The sequence below is a fragment of the Phacochoerus africanus genome, chromosome 1 (assembly GCF_016906955.1).
Source record: "Phacochoerus africanus isolate WHEZ1 chromosome 1, ROS_Pafr_v1, whole genome shotgun sequence".
NCBI lineage: Eukaryota > Metazoa > Chordata > Mammalia > Artiodactyla > Suidae > Phacochoerus > Phacochoerus africanus.
The window spans coordinates 108538534-108558283 of record NC_062544.1 but is presented as its reverse complement, the minus strand read 5'-3'; the positions used below and the strand labels follow the sequence as shown (position 1 = coordinate 108558283).

Here is a 19750-nt window from a genome sequence, read left to right as displayed (position 1 = left end):
AAAGTGAAAGTAACCCTTGATTGCTTGATCTTCCAAAGAACTGTTAGGCATTTTTCAGTAACTTCAATACGGTTGCACAAATAAGTAGTGGGACCTTACTATAGATGGGCTTTGTGCTAGCTTTGGAACACTAAGAAATGAAACACCCCTTCTGCCCAGAGACGGTCCCTGGGCAGAGGGGGAAGGCTCCAGGGCCAACACAACCACAGAACATGGTGGTTAAGAGCTATGATAGTGGTGCCAATGAGCACAGGAAGATAGGGCAGGTGGCAGGAGGAGGGTATGGAGAGGAAATACGTGCCCACAATCTTAAGCACTAAACTGCTGAGCCCCACAATAGATGATCACTTCTTAGTAAACTGAACATTAGTTGTTTCTGATGTCTCTACATAGTCATCTGCAGGTGCACCTACAGCGAAGACATCTTGCAGTGTTGGACTTTGCCCTCCAGGGAAACTAGGAGAGTTGAAACCGGAAAGGTTTCCTCCCTAATGAAAGCACAGGTGCCCCACCTGTCGTGTGTGATTAGCTGCCTGGATTCTACATGAGGACTTCCGTGATGCGATAACAAGGGACTGCTGATGTTGGAAAAGGCATTTTGTGCTAGAGATTGCTCAGAAAGGAGAGACCCTGAATGTGGAATTTTAATAGCTAGGATATCTAAGAGTACTGAGGATTTAAAAAGTGTCAGTGAATAGATCAGAAAAGACACAGAAAAGTCTGAGTTTGGATACCATGGAGTCATCTTTACATTAAAAGCTGTCAGTGTGTCTTCAAAAATACAGAACATATATGTGAAGTGTTCCCCTGATAATTGACTAAAGATTCCTTGCTAGCGAAAGGTTGACAGCATTTGCTAAATAATATTATGAACAACGTCTGATATGTTAGACCAAGAAGATATAAGAGGTGTAAACAGGAGTTCTCATTGTGGCTCAGTGATAACGAACCCAACTAGGGTCCATGAGAATGCAGGTTCAATCCCTGGCTTCCCTCAGTGGATTCAGGATCCACCGTTGCTGTGAGCTGTGGTGTAGGTCACATACGAGGCTTGGATCCCAATTTGCTATGGCTGTGGCATAGGCCAACCGCTGCAGCTCTGATTGGACTCCTAGCCTGGGAACTTGCATACGCTGCCTATGCAGCCCTAAAAAAAAAAAAGTGTGTAAACAATAGAATGTTTATTTTAAATTCTCCACTAAAACAATGACACCTTCACTGATTGTTTTACTTCAATACTGCTAGAACATTTTTATCACATTTGTTGTGATAATGCACTAGACATTTCAAAATCCATAAATTCAGAGTTCTTTTTGGATTGTTGAAGCAATTCAAAGATTGTATATTGGCCAGAAAAATCAAAAAGCCAAAGATGGCACATTCTTCAGCTTGTTTTCCCATTGCCGTCAGATTTTTTGGGGGGTAGGGGGGACATACTGTTTTGAGTTATGTCAGTTCTAAATCTCTGTACCCTTATTAATTTTATCTAACATCAGCTTAAGCAAAATAGTTCTTATTATGTGCCCAGCACTGTTCTAAACTACAAAGATTAATTGATTCAGTCCTATTAACAATAGCCCTGTGAGGCAGGTACTGTTATCCCTGTTGTACATATTGGGAAACTGAGGTATGGAAGGGTTAATTGTCTTGTCCAAGGTCACAAGTCACATAACTAGTAAGTGGGAGAGCCAGGATTTGAGGACAACCTAGGTCCCATACCTGCATTCCTAACCACCCACTTATGCAGGTGTCCCCTTTCATTTCCTTGACCAGAGTATTTGGTGAAAGAGGCTTTTGTTTGTTATGGAATTGGCAGTGCCCTGTAAGCTATACTTAGTTTTAATTCCAAAAGCAAGGAGTCCATTCAAGCACAAATGCATATCCCTTGAATCCTTTTTCTAGAGGATGTTGAACATGGTGCTGATGGGATACTCGTGTGTCTGTTTCAGCCAACCCTTTTCAATCAGGGAAAGCGTTACACATAGGCAGAGAAGAGTTTAACTGAAAGTAGCTAAGAGCCCTTAACAGCAGAGAGGACCAATGGATCTGGTACAGAGGGTTGAGATAGGCATGGAGACCCAGATTACAACCTTGTGCTTACTCCCAGAATAGATGTCTAGAAGCTCTTCAAACAATCAGGAAGTGTCTGTTTGCATGCCTGTGAGTCTCTAGTGTTCTCCATGGGCCTGAAGAGATGAATTGAAAACAAACACCTGCCTAAAAGGAGTTAGGATTTATTGCTATTATATACAGGGCATATTATATATCCTAAAAGGAGCCCAGGCTCTTAAACTAGTACATGAACAAGATAATAAAATCAAATGCTCAGTTGAGACACATGGTAATTAGAAGAGAGGCCAGACTATAATAAGGTGCTAATTGTGCAGGCCAGGCATCAAGGGCAACAGGTAAACAGCTGCTGCTAGCCACTGGCGGGCAGCAGTAACATTATAGAGGTGGAGTAAATCTGTCCCACCTAGCCTGAGTTAATTAAAGCAATAAAAGTTGGTTACAGAAGAGCTTGGGACAGTGCCGAGTCCATGGTGCTGAAGTTGCAGAGAGCTCTTAAAAGCCTAGCAAGGGAACATTTTATTCCCAGCCTTAAACAGAGGTAGCTGAGTTTTAGGCCTTTTCTTTTGCCTTCTCGTAATTAGCCCAGTACCCCCAGAAAAGCAAAAATGAGCTATTGTTTTCCCTAGAGATCTATTTCCTTTACATGCTTTGCATTTGTCCTACACATGCCTTATCTTAAAGAATACTCAGTTTGAATAACCTGTCATAGTCACACCAGCAGGTCTGTGTCTGTCTTGCTCTTCTAGAAATCTTAACTTGTGGTTTCAGTGGTAGAAAAAATGATGGGAATATATGGGTAAAGCTTATTCTCATTTAGAGAGAGAGTCTTCATGCATGTTTCATTTTGAGCAAATGGCAGAGTGCCTCTGTCTTTCATTAGGGCATATGTGAGGGGAGTGGGTCACATGCCCTGATTAGCAAATCTGGAAATATTTAAACACACATATATACCCCAGTAGCTATAGAAAGTAACAGAAGCTGAAATAGAAATGAAGGAGTGATGTCTGGCTGTTGACCTGTTGGGGAAATAAGGAGGCTAATGCCATGCTGCCTCAAGTTTCTTCCTGCTTTTACATTTTTAAATCATTTGCTTTCCTCTTCGAAAGCAGATTTCCAGGTTATTACTGGGCTCTCGACTGTGAAGGTAAGAAGACTGCCTTGCAAGTCCACCTAATTCAGTCATTCATCCAGACAGTGTCAGGAAACCCCAGGAGAACTCCCCCCTTTGCTTAGTCTCCTCAAAAATTGCAGCCTTTCTGGTATGTAAGGACTTGTTGATTGAACAACTCAGATTTTCTGGGCTACCTGAGACATGACTGTCTTCTTTTTGAGGTCAATGAGGATGGAATCCTTCTGGGTAGGATTGACTTTGCCTGAGATACTGGGCCTAGTGGAGCAAATAGAGTTCTGGCCACAGTTTTGTTGCAATAAGTTTTGACTTTGCCATGTACAAAGTGTGCATTTGTGAGCCAAGAAGTTTTAGCAGGGAATCTAGAAAGGCAGGTTGGTTAGAAAGATAATGATCTATGGTGTAAAGACTATTGGACATCTATTCCAATGATCTAGATTGACTTTGATCTAGATTTACTAACTTTCTTCGTAACTTTGAGCAAGTCAGTTAACCTCTGGAAGCCTCATTTTACATGAAAATGCCTACCTTACCAGGTTGTAGAAGTCACAATAATCTTGGATATACAGATATTTAAACATTGCAAAATGGTCATATTTAACTTTGGATTTTAAGAGTTCTTTTACCACTTTGTAGTATTTGATATATTTTGACAGTGCTTTTTCTGTTCTACAAAACATTAAATGAAGGAACAAAGGAAGTGGTAGTTACATGCCATATTTCATTTTAAAAAAATGAACATGCTCGGGAAAATGCTGACAGTTATTGGTGGGTTTCTTTTTGAATATTAATGAAGAATGGGGAAAGGAAGTTAAGGGATGCTTTTGATAATAAAAAAGTCCAAGAGATTAACAGAGACGTTGAATTTGTTCCTAAGAACAGAGGAATCAGAATCTCAGCCCTGCAGGGGACCTTGGTGGTTAGCTCTCTTCCCTCTTATAGGTGAGGAAATGAGGCCCCGGGGCAGCAATGGTCTTGCCCCAAACCATGGAGTTAGTGAATAGCAGGGTGGGGAGTAGAATTCTGGCCTCTTGACTCTGAGCACAGTCTTCATTCCCTTTAGCAGTAGCCTACCACCTATCTCCATAGCCCTCTAACAGCTGCTAGAGAGCACCTCGCCTGGTAGGCAGGGGCTGTGGACTTATAGAGCCTTGTGTCCTTGGGCCCAGGTTCCTCCCAAGGCTCTGCTCTGGCATTGCCGCTCACAGGGCCTGAGGTGCATGGGATCAGCAGAGACCTGAAAGCAAAATGGCTCCCGTCCTTGAAGCCTGGTGCAGTTGCGATAACTGCACCAGTCCTCTTTCCTTTCCCTGGCTCCTCTTTCAGATCCCTCCAAGCACTTTAAAAAAAAATTTTTTTTTTAAATTATAGTTGATTTACAGTGTTGTGCCAATTTCTGCTGTATACCAAAGTGACTCAGTTATACATATATACATTCTTTTTTAATATATTCTTTTCCACGATGCTCTATCCCAGGAGATTGGATATAGTTCCCTCTACTATACAGTAGGACCTTGTCGGTTATCCTTTCTAAATGTGATCATTTGCATCTGCTAACCCAAACTCCCAGTCCATCCCCTACCCTCCTCACCCCCGCCACCCTTGGCAACTACAAGTCCGTTTTCTAGGTCTACGAGTCTGTTCCAGTTTTGTAGGTAGGTTAATTTGTGTCATATTTTAGATTCCACATATGAGTAATATCATATGGTATTTGTTTTTCTCTTTCTGATTTACTTAGTATGATACTCTCTAGTTGCATTCATGTTGCTGCAAATGGCATTATTTTGTTCTTTTTTTTTTTTTGTCTTTTTGCCTTTTTCTAGGGCTGCACCCATGGCATATGGAGGTTCCCAGGCTAGGGTTTGAGTCAGAGCTGTAGCTGCCAAGCCTACGCCACAGCCACAGCAACGCAGGATCCGAGCTGAGTCTGCAACCTACACCACAGCTCACAGCAACACCGGATCCTTAACCCACTGAACAAGGCCAGGGATTGAACCTGCAACCTCATGGTTCTTAGTCGGATTCGTTACCCACTGAGCCACAACAGGAAGTCCTATTTTGTTCTTTTTTATGGCTGACTGGTATTCCATTGTGTATGTGTACCACATCTTTTTTTTTTTTGTCTTTTTTGCCATTTCTTGGGCCGCTCCTGCGGCATATGGAGGTTCCCAAGCTAGGGGTCTAATCGGAGCTGTAGCCGCTGGCCTAGGCCAGAGTCTGAGCAAGGCCAGGGATCAAACCCGCAACCTCGTGGTTCCTAGTTGGATTCGTTAACCACTGAGTCATGACGGAAACTCCGTGTACCACATCTTAATCCATTCATCTGTCAATGGATATTTACGTTGTTTCCATGTCTTGGCTATTGTGATAGTGTTGCTATGAACGTAAGAGTGCATGTATCTTTTTGAATTATAGTTTTGTCCAGATATATGCCCAGGAGTAAAACTGCTAGATCATGTAGTAATCCTGTACTTAGTTTTCTGAGGAACCTCCATCTCATTTTCCATAGTCATTGCACCATTTACATTCCCACCAACAGTATAAGAGGGTTCCCTCTTCTCCACTCTGTTTCCAGCATTTGCATTTGTAGACTTTTTAGTGATGGCCATTCTGACTGGTATGAGGTAGTACCTCATTGTAGTTTTGATGTGGATTTCTCTAATAATTAGTGATGCTTATCTTTTCATGTGCCTCCTGACCATCTGTACATTTTCTTTGGAGAAATGTCTGTTTAGGTCTTCTGCCCATTTGTCGATTGGGTTGTTTGGTTTTTTGTTGTTGAGTTTTATGAGTAGTTGTATATTTTAGAGATTAGGTCCTTGTTGATTGTGTCGTTAACAACCATTTTCTCCTGTTCCATAGGTTGTCTTTTGTTTTGTTTTGTTTTTTGTTTTTTATGGTGTCTTTTGCTGTGCAAAAGCTCCTCCAAGCACTTTTTCCTTTAGTCCCTAAAAAAAATCCAAGCCCTTGCCTAGGTGATGTCACAGTGGCTGCATGTCTGCACATGGCATAATGTAGGGCCAAGTGCTATTTTCATCACCCTCGGGTGGGGGCCTTCGTTGGTTGGTCTGAGCCTAGCATGGGTGGGCTTCCCCTCAGAAAAAGCAACGTGCTGGAACTTGGCCCTACAGGAAGTGTTCCCCAGCAGAAGCAGATTTTAGGGACTCAATCTTAGGGTAACTCTCTTGGGTCAAATTTCACAGCCTTCCTGCTCCCTAAGTTAAGGCAGGGTTAGTCTTCTGAATGTTGGCTGGTGTTCAGCCAAGGCCACACTTTAGAGTACAAAATGCTTAAGTTCAGGTCTGTGGCCTACAAACAGCGCTGCATGTGGCCCACCCACTAGTGCCATCTTTGCGTGACCATGTGTGGGCAAGAGATCCAAACTGTAAGTAAGCCAAGGTCACTGGTAGAAACATCAGCACCCCTCCTCCTTTTGTTTCTCTTAATGAGCAAAATTAATGATTGTCACGAGTAGTTAAAAGTAGGCTGTGGGGAGTTCCCGTCGTGGCGCAGTGGTTAACGAATCCGACTATGAGGTTGCAGGTTCGGTCCCTGCCCTTGCTCAGTGGGTTAACGATCCGGCGTTGCTGTGAGCTGTGGTGTAGGTTGCAGACAAGGCTCGGATCCCGCGTTGCTGTGGCTCTGGCGTAGGCCGGTGGCTGTAGCTCTGATTGGACCCCTAACCTGGGAATCTCCATATGCCGCGGGAGCGGCCCAAGAAATAGCAACAACAACAACAACAGACCAAAAAGACCAAAAAAAAAAAAAAAAGTAGGCTGTGGAATGAGAACAGGCTTGGAAGTATATCCTGTCTCCACTGCGTCCTAGCAGTATGACTGTAGGCTGACCTTTCCAAGCCTCGGCTTCCCCACCTCTGAAAGGGGATGGGAAAGTCAGGGCTTATCCTGCAGGGTAGAGGAGATGTGAGGATCGAGCAGGATGCAGCGTGTCTGGCACATAGCTCAATGTGGTAGACCTTCAGTGAGAGCCAGGCCCTCCTCTGCATTCCACATGCCCCAGCTGTGGCAGCAGCCAAGCAAAATGCCCTCTTGGAACCTACCCTGACAGGGCTGGAGGCAGTTCAGTGTCAAGTGAGATCATGCATGCACCTGACTACAAAGGGTTTCGCACATCACACCCATGGACAAATAGTAATTGGGTAGCTGGATCAATGATGTACTGTAGCTTTTTAAAAGATTTTCTTGGAGTTCCCGTCATTGCTCAGTGGTTAGCGAATCCAGCTAGGAACCTTGAGGTTGCAGGTTTTATCCCTGGCCTCACTCAGTGGGTTAAGGATCCAGCATTGCCGTGAGCTGTGGTGTAGGTCGCAGACACGGCTCAGATCCCGTGTTGCTGTGGCTCTGGCGCAGGTGGGTGGCTACAGCTCCGATTAGACCCCAAGCCTGGGAACCTCCATATGCCATGAGTGCAGCCCAAAAAGACAAAAAAAATAGAATAAAAGAAAAGATTTTCTTTCTGAGTTGCAGACTTCCTAGAAGGAGTTAATGTAGGGAGATGGCCACATAAGCAACTAGTAGATACCATCCGTTAGACATAGAAAGGAAGTTAACTGCCTCTCTAACCATTTCATGGAAGATCAGCTGACTCCTTGAGTTTTACTTCTTTATCCATCTGTTGAAGAGGTCAGCTAGTCGTTACAGTCTCTTCCAAGAAGGTGGTGTTTTTGAGGGCCAAAGTGTGTGAGGTAGCCTCCTGGGTGCCATGCTTTGCTAAAGAAACAGCCTACTAGCAGTAAAATGGCTCATAGAAAATGAGTGAATGCTCTATGGTTTGTTTTTTGTTTGTTTGTTTGTTTGTTTGTTTGTTTGTTTTTGGTTCTTTTTAGGGCTGCACTTGAGGCATGTGGAAGTTCCAAGGCCAAAGGTCCAATCAGAGCTGCACTGCCAGTCACAGCCACGCCAGATCTGAGCCATGACAGCAACTCCCCTTTTTTCTTTTTCTTTTTTTTTTCTTTTTTAAATAGGTATTACAGGCTCTCTGGAGTGGAAGGAAAGTCTGCTTAGAGTCCATTTCTCAGTTTTTTAAAAAAAAGAGTCACAAGTTTGGAGAGCTATTCCTCTCCCATACACACTTTCGAGATGAAGACATTAAAGCTAAGTTGAAGTGACTTCTCGGGTCCGTGAAATGTGTGTAAGGGACTAGGAAGCAGAACTCGTGTTTCCTGCTTGGTCATTCCTCCTCCCTCTTTCTTGAAAAAAAAGAAAAGAAAAGAAGGGAAAAACCAGGCATGTCTTGGCTCAAAATGTGGTCTATGGGTGGCAAGGAGAGCTGGTTTTGAATCCTGGCGTTACCACTCTCTGGTTTTGTATGACCTGGGGAATATTATTAAAAACCTCTGCACCTCACTCTTGCCATCTCTACATTGAATAATAAAAGTTCTGTATGAGGTTGTTGTGAACATTAAAGACAAGCTGCTTTGTGTGTGTCCTCAGTCATAACGGGTGTCAGTGCCCATGTCCATTCCTATAGCAACGCTGCGTGTTTTAGACAAAATCTCTAATAGACTTTGACTTCCTCATCTGTAAAACAGCAGAGTTTGACTGAAATCTGTTACATAGTCTATAAAGTTCCTTCCCTCTCTAAAATTCTGACTCAGTGTTTCTTTTTTTTTTTTTAACCAATTAATCTTATGTGTGGTCTTGTTTTAATTTTTTTCTCATTGTTGCAACATATGATAAAGCATGCCCATAAAAAAGAAAGCCAGGGAATTCCCATCGTGGCTCAGAGGTTAACAAATCCAACTAGGAACCATGAAGTTGCGGGTTCGATCCCTGGCCTTGCTCAGTGGGTTAAGGATCCGGCCTTGCCATGAGCTGTGGTGTAGGTTGCAGACTTGGCTGGGATCCTGCGTTGCTGTGGCTCTGGCGTAGGCCGGTGGCTGTAGCTCTGATTGGACCCCTAACCTGGGAATCTCCATATGCCGCCAGTGCGGCCATAGAAAAGACAAAAAAAAAAAAAAGAGCCAGGAGGTGGCGAACTAGCTAGTCATAGTACTGCAGAAGTTGGTTGTAGTAAGTAGAGGAACTGCTATTAGCTTTCGGGAACTGTCCAAGTCCTAAACTTTTTGCTAAAATGGACACTCATTATTAGGAGTCATGAGTTTGTACATGAATGGGTTTTATAAGAAGGTGGCCAGTTAATGAGGCAAGAAGGCAAATTTAGCTTACTAGTTCCCTCAGTGAATTCTAATGTGTATGATTTGGTTTGGGGGTGCAATGTTTTTCTTTATTTCCTTCTTTTTTCTTTCTCTCCTTTCTACCTTCCTTCTTTCTTTCATTCTGTTTTTTGTTAAGGTTAAGTATGACAGAGACAAGAGGCAGACAGAGGAAAGTGGACCCTCTTGTAGAGGGAGAAGCAATGTAGACTCCTCAGTAAAGATCTTACACAACAGGCCAGCAGCTCTGCCTGTCTCGACAGCTTCCTTGCCTGGCAGGGTGTGATGCAGAAGATAAGATAGGGCACCTTTCCATTGGACCACACCCTTACCTTTTGGAAAAAGTTTAGTGACTCATTCTGGTTTTTTCTGAAACTTTTCAAACATAGTGATTCATGGTTCATTCTTTGTTTTTCTGAGAAGTCATCCAAAAATGGATATGAAGTTTACAACCCTTTTGGACCCTTACACAAATTAAGAGAATAATAACTCAGATAAATTCATTTTTTACTATTCAGATTCATTTCCAAAGCTCCCAGGGAAATGGACCATTTATTCATCATTGAAATTACAGGGCTGGCCTGTGAATGAAAACTTGGATACCTGAAGTCCATCAGTCTAAAACATGGAAAGTTGTAAATCCATGCAGTCTCAAGATCTACTTGTATGAGTACATGTGTGGATGAGAGATTGTGAGTGCGTGTGGTTTTTAAGAGAAGTAATCTTCACAAAGTCCTTTGAGTTGCCTTTAAGGATTTCTTTTAGACCTAGCTGAGCCTCTGTGACTTTAGTATAGGAACTTGTCTCAGGAAAGCAAGTGAAGCTGTCAGTCTGAAAGAGGCAAACATCATATTTATAAGGCAATAGGATTTAAACCATACATTGAGACGAATTTCATTTGAGAGTTATGATAAAAATATTAGAGAAGATGCTACCTTCTTTCAGCAGATCTTTTAAGTGATCATTTAAGGGTAAACTGAATTATTTAACTGTGGTAAAAATTAGTTTGAGAATTCAATATTTAGGGCAGGTTTAAGAGAGAACTAAACCAGCCTCCCAAGAGCAATCCAGAATAATACTAGATTTATTAAAATTTTAAATATTCACCAGATACAAATTTTTACCTAGGTTAAAAAAACTCCTGGAGTTCTCACTGGGGTACAATGGGATCGGCAGCGTCTCTGCAGCACCGGGACACAGGTTTGATCCCTAGCACCCACACAGTGGGTTAAAAGATCCCATGTTGCTGTAGCATAGGTCACAGCTGCGGCTTGGATCTGAGCCCTGGCCTGGGAAATCCATACGCCAAGGGGCAGCCAAAATAGAAAAAAGGAAAAAAAAGCAAAAACACCTCCTATTTAAGGATTTCTACTACCTTGTTAATGTTGATGTCATCTGCTGAGTTGATGAAATCGAATTTCAGCTACTATATAGTTCCTACTAGCAGGGACTCAGAAAATTTAATCCTCTAATTTTCTTTGCTGAGTATTTGGATGATCTTTATCTCTAAGCCAAGGGAAAATAATTATACCTGATTTTGAGTTTGTTAAACTAGTATGAATATATATATATTTTATACATGACTTAATGGTTGGGTTCATTGTCCTTTGTTAATACTACTTTACATAGTCCCAAGGTCTGTTTGTATGCAGTGCATGAATGCATGTGTGGATTTAAGAATGTGAATGGGTGTGGTGTTTTAGGAAAGTAATCTTCACAAAATCCTTTTTGAGGTGCCTTTAAGGATTTGGGTTTAGATCTAGCTGAGCTACTCCATGACTTTAGTGTAGGATCTTATCTCAGGAAAGCAGGTGAATTTGGCAATCTGAGAGAATCTGAGCTTCTTGGGACATTCACTGGATTAAGAACGGTGGAAACCAGGGGAGCTAATATATCCAATACTGAACTTTTTTTTTTTTTTTTTTTGGCCGTGCCTGCACCATGTGGAAGTTCCAGGGCCAGGGATTGAACCCACACCACAGCAGTGACAACACTGGATCCTTAACCCACTACGGCACACAGGAACTCCCATCCAATTAGGAACTTTTATGCCAGTCATGCCTTTTAACCCCTATACATAAAGCATGAGATTTCAGTCAATCTTCTTGGCCAAGTGATGGTCATTTATAAGGATTTCCCCCTCACTGAACAAATGATTAACTCTACTTACTATTGCTGGATTCTGCCCATCACTAATTGTTAACTCTTGGCCAGGCCAGGAGTCTAGCCGGACCAACAACTCGCTGATGGGCCACAGTGGGATAGGGCCTGTAAGCTTGGCCTTAGCATCACCATTTCCAAACCCTTTGAGCTGCCCAGCCATGGGAATTGAGTCCTAAATGATAAACTGCAAGGCCGATCTAGCACCAGTCCCTGGGGCTCACAGGGCCCTAGACAGCACTTCACTAAATACATTTGTGTCTGCCTCTCTGGGTTAGGGAAGGCAACACTTGTGGTCAGACACAATGAAGCACATGTGTTATAGACAGATGGGGAGGCAATTCTCTGGACCAGAGGCAATGGGGTGTTTTGGAAACTAGTGCTAATTTCAGTCATCTCTTGGGTTTTGCTTCTGAAAGTCTAAGAAGGAAGACTAGACAGATTCCATAGACTTCCTACACGCTATTCCCACCGCCCCCACCACAGACACACAGAGCTCAGATTGTCATTCTGGGCACCTTCCTTGTCTGCCTTATCGGTAGGCTCACTATTTCTAGGGAGCTCTGATCCTAGGAATCTCTTTGGGGCTTAATCCCTTCACCTTCTGGCTCTTAGTAAACTCCTCTGTGAGGAGGGAAGACTGGTTACTCTGGGCGTGGATTACTAACATATGGAAAAGCCGTCTCTCTTAAATGCTAGAAAACCCTTGGCCAAAAAAGTACAGTTTTGTTGTGCTTCACAGATACTGCTTTTTTTGACAAATTAAAGGTTGTGGCAACCCTGCATTGAGCAAATCTACTTGTGCCACTTTTCCAGCAGCATTTGCTCACTTCCTTTTCTATATCACACTGTGGTAATTCTTGAAGTAGTTCAAGCTCTTTCTTTCTTCTTTTTTTCTTCTTTCCTTCCCACCTTCCTTCCTCCCTCCCTCCTTCCTTCCTTCCTCCTTCCTTCCTTTTTTCCTTCTTTCCTTCTTTTTCTTTCTGCACCTTCAGCACAGCAACACTGGATCTGAGCTGCATCTGCAACCTTTGCTGCAGCTTGTAGCAATGCAGATCCTTAACCCACTGAGCAAGGCCAGGGATAGAACCTGCATCCTCACAGAGATGATGTCAGGTCCTTAACCTACTAAGCCACAATGGGAAGCTTTTTCATTATTACTGTGTTTTCTATGGTGATCACTGATCTTTGATATTACTACTACACATCACCAAAGGTTCAGATGATGGTTAGCAATTTTAGCAGTAATGTCTCTTTAATTAAGATATGTACATTGTGGGAGTTCCCATTGTGGCTCAGGGGGTTAAGAACCTGACTGGTATCTATGAGGATGCAGGTTTGATCCCTGGCCTCACTCAGTGGGTTAAGGATCTGGCATTGCCAAGAGCCTCGGTGTAGGTTGCAGATGTGGCTCAGTTCCTGTATTGCTGCTGCTGTGGCGTAAGCTGGCAGCTGCAGCTCCAATTCAACCTCTGGCTTGGTAACTTTCATATGCCACAGGTATGGCCCTTAAAAAAAAAAAAAAGTATGTACATTGTTTTTTTTTTTCCCTTTTTTTTATTACTCAAATGAATTTATCACATCTGTAGTTGTATAATGATCATAACAATCTGATTTCACAGGATTTCCATCCCACAGCCCAAGCACATCCCCCCACCCCCCAAACTGTCTCCTCTGGAGACCATAAGTTTTTCAATGTCTGTGAGTCAGCATCTGTTCTGTCCTTTTTTCAGATTCCACATGTCAGCATTTGATGTTGGTATCTCATTGTATGGCTGACTTCACTTAGCATGATAATTTCTAGATCCATCCATGTTGCTAAAAATGCCAGTATTTCATTCTTTTTAATGGCTGAGCAATATTCCATTGTGTATATGTACCACATCTTCTTGATCCACTCCTCTGTCAGTGGACATTTAGGTTGTTTCCATGTCTTGGCTATTGAAAATATTGCTGCAATGAACATCAGAGTACATGTGTCTTTGCGAGTCGTGGCTTTCTCTGGATAGATGCCCAGGAGTGGGATTGCTGCATCAAATGGTAGTTCTATTTTTAGTTTTCTAAGGAATCTCCATACTGCTTTCCACAGTGGTTGCACCAATTTACAATCCCACCAACAGTGTACTAGTGTTCCTTTTTCTCCACACCCTCTCCAGCACTTATTGTTTGTAGACTTTTGGATGATGGCCATTCTGGCTGGTGTAAGGTGGTACCTCATAGTGGTTTTGATTTGCATTTCTCTAATAATGAGTGATGTTGAACATCTTTTCATGTGTTTCTTGGCCATCCATATGTCTTTGGAGAACTGTCTGTTTAGATCTTCTGCCCATTTTTTAATGGGGTTGTTTGTTTTTTTGATATGGAGCTGCAGAAGGTGTTTATAAATTTTGGAGATCAATCCCTTGTCAGTTGATTCACTTGCAAAGATTTTCTCCCATTCTGTGGGTTGTCTTTTCATTTTGTTTAGGGTTTCCTTTGCTGTGCAGAAACTTTGAAGTTTGATTAGGTCCCATTTGTTTATTTTTGTTTTTATTGTCAGTATTCTAAGAGGTGGATCTGAGAAGATGTTGCTGTCATTTATGTCAGAGAGTGTTTGGCCTATGTTTTCCTCTAAGAGTTTTATAGTGTCTGGTCTTATATCTAGGTCTTTAATCCATTTTGACTTTATTTTTGTGTATGGTGTTAGGGAGTGTTCTAATTTCATTCTTTTACATGCGTCTGTCCAGTTTTCCCAGCACCATTAATAAACAGGCCGTCCTTTCTCTGTTGTATATTCTTGCCTCCTTTTTCATAGATTAGTTGGCTGTAGATGCGTGGGTTTAATTCTGGGCTTTCTATCCTGTTCCACTGATCTGTATTTCTGTCTTTGTGCCAGTACCATACGATTTTGATGATTGTTGCTTTGTGGTATAGTCTGAAGTCCAGGAGTCTGATTCCTCCAGCTCCATTTTTTATTTTCAGGATGTTTTTGGCTATTCTGGGTCTGTTGTGCTTCCAAACAAACTTTAAAATATTTTGTTCTAGTTCTGTGAAAAATGTCCTTGGTAATTTGATAGGGATTGCATTGAATCTGTAGATTGCCTTAGGTAGTATAATCATTTAGATAATATTAACTCTTCCAATCCACGAGCATGGTATATCTTTCCATCTATTTGTGTCATCTTTGATTTCTTTCATCAGGGTCTTATAGTTTTCAGAATACAGGTCTTTTGTTTCTTTAGGTAGGTTTACTCCTAAATATTTTATTCTTTTGGATGTGATGGTAAACAGGATTGCTTCCCTAATTTCTTTTTCTGCTCTTTCATTGTTAGTATGTAGAAATGCTGTTGACTTCTGTGTATTCATTTTGTATCCTATAACTATGCCAAATTCGTGGATGAGCTCTAACAGTTTTCTGGTAGAGTCTTTAGGATTCTCTAGGTATAGTATCATGTCATCTGCAAATAGGGATGGTTTTACTTCTTCCTTTCCAATTTGGATTCCTTTTATTTCTTTTACTTCTCTGATTGCTGTGGCTAGGACTTCTAGAACTATGTTGAAGAGTAGTGGTGAGAGCGGACATCCTTGTCTTGTTCCTGATCTCAGTGGGAATTCTTTCAGCTTTTCACCATTGAGAATGATGTTCGCTGTGGGTTTGTCATATATGGCCTTTATCATGTTGAGGTAGGTTACCGTTATGCCCACTTTCTGAAGGGTTTTTATCAGAAATGGGTATTGGATTTGTACATTGTTTTTTAAACAATGCTACTGCACTCTTAATAGTCTACAATATAGTGTAAATGTAACTTTTGTATGCACTGGGAAAGCAAAAAGTTCACATGACTTGTTTCATTACAGTATTCACTTTATTGCAGGGGTCTGGAACCAAACTCGCAATGTCTTCAAGGTCTGCCTGTAATTAAAATTGCAAAATGATCATTGTTCTCAGTCTTTCTTTGGAAAACTGGTATCCACTTACAAAAGTGGAAAATTCGTTCCACCAAAACCAGAACTCAGGCCTATTGGCTTAGTGCCTCCCTGAGCTCATTGGCCTCTGATCTCAGAGCTCTCTCATTTGTCTTGCCTGTTGCTGCCAGAGTGACTTGCCATGGCACAGACATGTACCTTTCACAACTTTCCCCAGAAGCCACTGGTTCACCAGTACCTCTAGGGTGAACTCCCAACTCATCATGAAATCCAGGCCTTGTAAAACAGAACCTTCTCCCCACCTTTAAAGTTTCATTGCCAGTTACCCCTCCCCCAATCCCAACAAAACCCATACATGTGTGCTGCATGCCCACGCATGCAGCGCTGGACATCCAGCATCCCCACCCACCCCCACCCCCAGCATTGCCTCTCTCCCTGCAAGTCCACCCACCTCCTTGCCTTTGAGCAGTACACCTCACCTGGCTCCATGAGACACTCACATCCCAACCCCTCATAAGTCTTGCCATGAAAAAGTCTTTTTATCTCAATGCTGGGTTTTGTGGAAGTTTTGGGAGGGGTTCTGTTTGCACCTCTGTTGAGCTTTTCATTAGTCACCTATGTGTTAGGATTATCGCTCTTCATTAGATTATCTGGTTTATGTATCTGTTGAGTCAAAAACTACTGATTTAAGCACATACACATACCAGATACCAAGATACAAAGCTGAATAAAACAGGACTTTCAAATTAGTAGAAAAAAGCAAATAAGACTAGTCTTACCAGGTAAGAAGCTGGTAGAGGAAAGGGCAGGCCCTAGTCAGGGCAGTGCACACACATTGTCCTCATCGTGGGTGTGAGCACCCTGCACAGTTCCTCGGATTTTTTTTTTTTTTCTTTTTAGGGCCGCACCTGCAGCATATAGAAGTTCCCAAGCTAGGGGTTTAATCGGAGCTGCAGCTGCTGGCCTGTGCCATAGCACTGCAGGATCCAAGCCGAGTCTTCAACCTATACCACAACTTATGGCAATGCTGGATCCCTGACTCACTGAGCAAGGCCAGGGATCAAACCCGCATCCTCATGGATACTAGTTAGGTTTGTGACCTGCTGAGCCACAATGGGAACTCCCAGTTCCTTGCATTTAGTGGCTGCTCTATACATGCCTTTTTGAGCTGAATGGAAGAGAGGAGGCTTGAGAAAGCAAACAGGGCAAGGGCATCAGATGAAGAGGGCAGGGAGGGGGCCTGGAGGAGGCTGCCCCTCTGAGGGGATGAGCAGCCTGACAGGAGTGGTATCGAGGCTTCTGGAACCACCAGATTGCGCGTGGGCTTGCCCCAGAGGCTGAGCAGCTAGTCTGCCCACCTCCTCTCAAGCAAGGACTCAGGTCAGGAGTGGATCCTTGGCAAAGAGCCTTAACCCCAACGATTGGAATTTCCCTAATTCAAAAAGGAAAAGAAGTCAGTATTTGCCCTTTCTGTTGCTGTTATTAGGGGCAGAGTGATGGGAATGTGTATGATTTATTTCCCCATATTTCTCAGAATTCTCAGTTGTCTAAAGTAACAGATCCTTATTGGAAAGCTATTTCAATTGCTTTTGAGGGGCCTGGGGGTTAAGTATACTTTTTATAGCAGTGCGGCTTCCTCAGTTTTGAGTGGACTGTGAACTCCAAAGTGTGGGTTGGAACATGCTCTTCAGTTCAGCCCTTCGTGTCTGGCTCTGCCTGGTATACCCTTGGCTGGTCCTTTCCCAAATCACAGGATCTCACTCACCAGTGATGGGCAGTGGGAAAACACAGCTCCTCCATCCACTCTTGGGTCTCATGTTTCCAAAGATAGAACACATGGTTACTTGAGTAAGTAAGAGTCACAGTCCACTTACTTCATGGTCCTATTTGGGGCACCCTCCACCATCTAGAATATGGCCACAGTCCTAAAAGTAAGCAAACGAGGCCCCCAAGAGGGACCCTGAAGCTCCTGCATTTTATTCCTGAATTCTTATAATGAACACATGTGGTAAGTGGCTACTATGTGACAGGCACTGGGGTATTGAGTCCCAGCCCTCAAGGACTGTGTGATGGGAGAGCATTGCTGGTGTTCCCCAGAGGCCTGTTACCTAAAATGAGTACCTTTCTTTTACAGACAAATCTAACAGGACTTAGTTTTATTTGCCTTTCCAGACTACAGCCAATTAGCATAGTAAATACAGGGTGCAATGGGAAGATTGGTAGCTGTGGACACAGAAATGACAGCCAGAAATGGAGGAAGAAGACAAAGAACTGCACAAAGGAGATGCCAGAATTACAAGGATAACAGTCTGCATAGGCCAGTTGGTGTGAGGCCGAGAGCCCAGTGAATCTCCGTACCCCCTGAGGACATCATTACCTAACATGCTCCAGTAATTGATGTTTCTGGTAATGACTTTAAATCATTCCAAAGAAATGGATGGTTATTGTGCCTAAGACAAGAACAGCTATAATATCTCTTTTGTTGTTTTTGATTTTACTTTTATTTTTTAAGATTTCCAGCTTGACCATCCAAATGGTTAAAATGTGTTTCTGCTTAGGAATAATTCACAGTTACCTGGGAGATTTACTTATGTGGAAGGGCCTGTTCCTCAGCAAAACCACACATACTGGAACACAACTCAAGTTTAGTTAAGTTGTTGCCATATGTACAATCAAGAATGAGTAACTGTCAGAGGACAGATAGAATACAGTTAACTACTGAAAATATACCGTGAGCATAATGTAATCACTAAAAGTATCTAAACAAGAGCACTGCTCTGAGATTTATTTTCAGTGGTCATCCATTTCTGAAAACCACACTATGATAATTGAAGGACAGTGGAGTACAGGTCGTGGTGAGATAACCTGCAGACAGCAGATGACAGGATGGTGCCTTAACACACATGGGTTGGAGTGGGGTGAGTTGTAACTGACCATCTCGATCACATTGAGCTGTTTTGCAGGGAAGCAGGCAGACCTCAGAGATACTAAAGTTTCCGTTCCAGATCTCTGTAATAAAGTGAATATTGAATATAGCAAGTCACATGAATTTTTTGGTTTCCCAGAACATACAAAAGTTACTGCAGTCTATTAAGTGTGTAATAGCATTAGATCTAAAAAACAATGTACATACCTTAATTTAAAAATATTTTGGAGTTCCCTGATGGCCTAGCAATTAAGGATCCTAGTTTGTCACTGCTGTGGCTTGAGTTCAGTCCCTGGCTTGGGAACTTCCACTTTCCGCCTTCCAAAGGGTGCAGCCAAATAATAATAATATTAATAATAATAATAATAAGTTTTATTGCTAAGAAGTACTATTACCTGAGCCTTCAGCAAGTCATAATCTATTTTGCTGTTGGGGAGTCTTGCCTCAGTGGCTTCATTGATCAGGGTGGGATTGCTGAAGGTTGGGGTAGCAAAATAAGACAAAAATTAAATTTATCATGTCATTTGACTCTTCCTTTCAGGAATAATTTCTCTGTGGTGTGCAATGCTGTTTGATAGCATTTTACCCATAGTAGAACTTTCAAAATTGGATTCAGTCCTTTCAAACCCTGCCGCTACTTTATCAACTAAGTTTATGTAATATTCTGAGTCCTTTGTTATTTTAGCAATCTTCATAGCATCTTTACCAGGAGTGGATTTCATCTCAAGAAACCACTCTGTTTGCACATTCATAAGAAACAACTCCTTATCCTTTCAGGTTTTATCATAAGGTTGCAGCAATTCAGTCATATCTTTGGGCTCTACTTCTAATTCTGGTTCTCTTGCTCTTTCCACCGCATCTGCAGTGACTTCCTCCACTGAAATCTTGAACCCTTCAAAGTCATCTATGAGGATTGGAATCAACTTTCCCAAATTACTATTAATGTTGATATTTCGACCTCTTCACCTGAGTCGCAAATGTTCTTAAGGGCATCTAGAATGGTGCACCCTTTCCAGAACGTTTTCAGTTGACTTTGCCCAGATCTATCGGAGGAATCACTATTTATGGTAGCTGTAGTCTTTCAAAATGTATTTCTTAAATAATAAATGAAAGAATTACTTCTTTGACCCATGGGCTGCAGAATGGATGTTGTGTTAGCAGGCATGAGAGGAAAAAAAATTAATCTGGTTGTACATCTCCATCAGAGCTCTTGAGTGACCAGGTACATTGTAATGAGCAGTACCATTTTTGAATAGAATCTATTTTTCCGAACAGTAGGTCTCAACAGTGGACTTAAAATGTCAGTAAACCTTGTTATAAACAGATGTGCTTTCACCCAGGCTTTGTTTCCATTTATAGAGCACAGGCAGAGGAGATCAAG

General features: G+C 42.3%; 1 protein-coding gene across 5 annotated transcripts in view; it reads left to right on the top strand.

Moving 5' to 3' along the window:
- ZDHHC3 (zinc finger DHHC-type palmitoyltransferase 3) overlaps nt 1-19750 on the top strand; it is a 71378-nt gene that overhangs the window by 912 nt on the left and 50716 nt on the right. For 3 of the 5 annotated variants that reach the window (XM_047771732.1, XM_047771762.1, XM_047771752.1), the window contains one exon: nt 17616-17849. The exons of 1 other annotated variant lie outside the window; for it this stretch is intronic. The gene's annotated coding sequence lies outside the window, so the exon portion shown is untranslated. Of the gene's footprint in view, nt 1-17615; nt 17850-19750 lie in introns of those variants that run through there. One more of the 5 variants, XM_047771773.1, reaches the window with a different exon arrangement.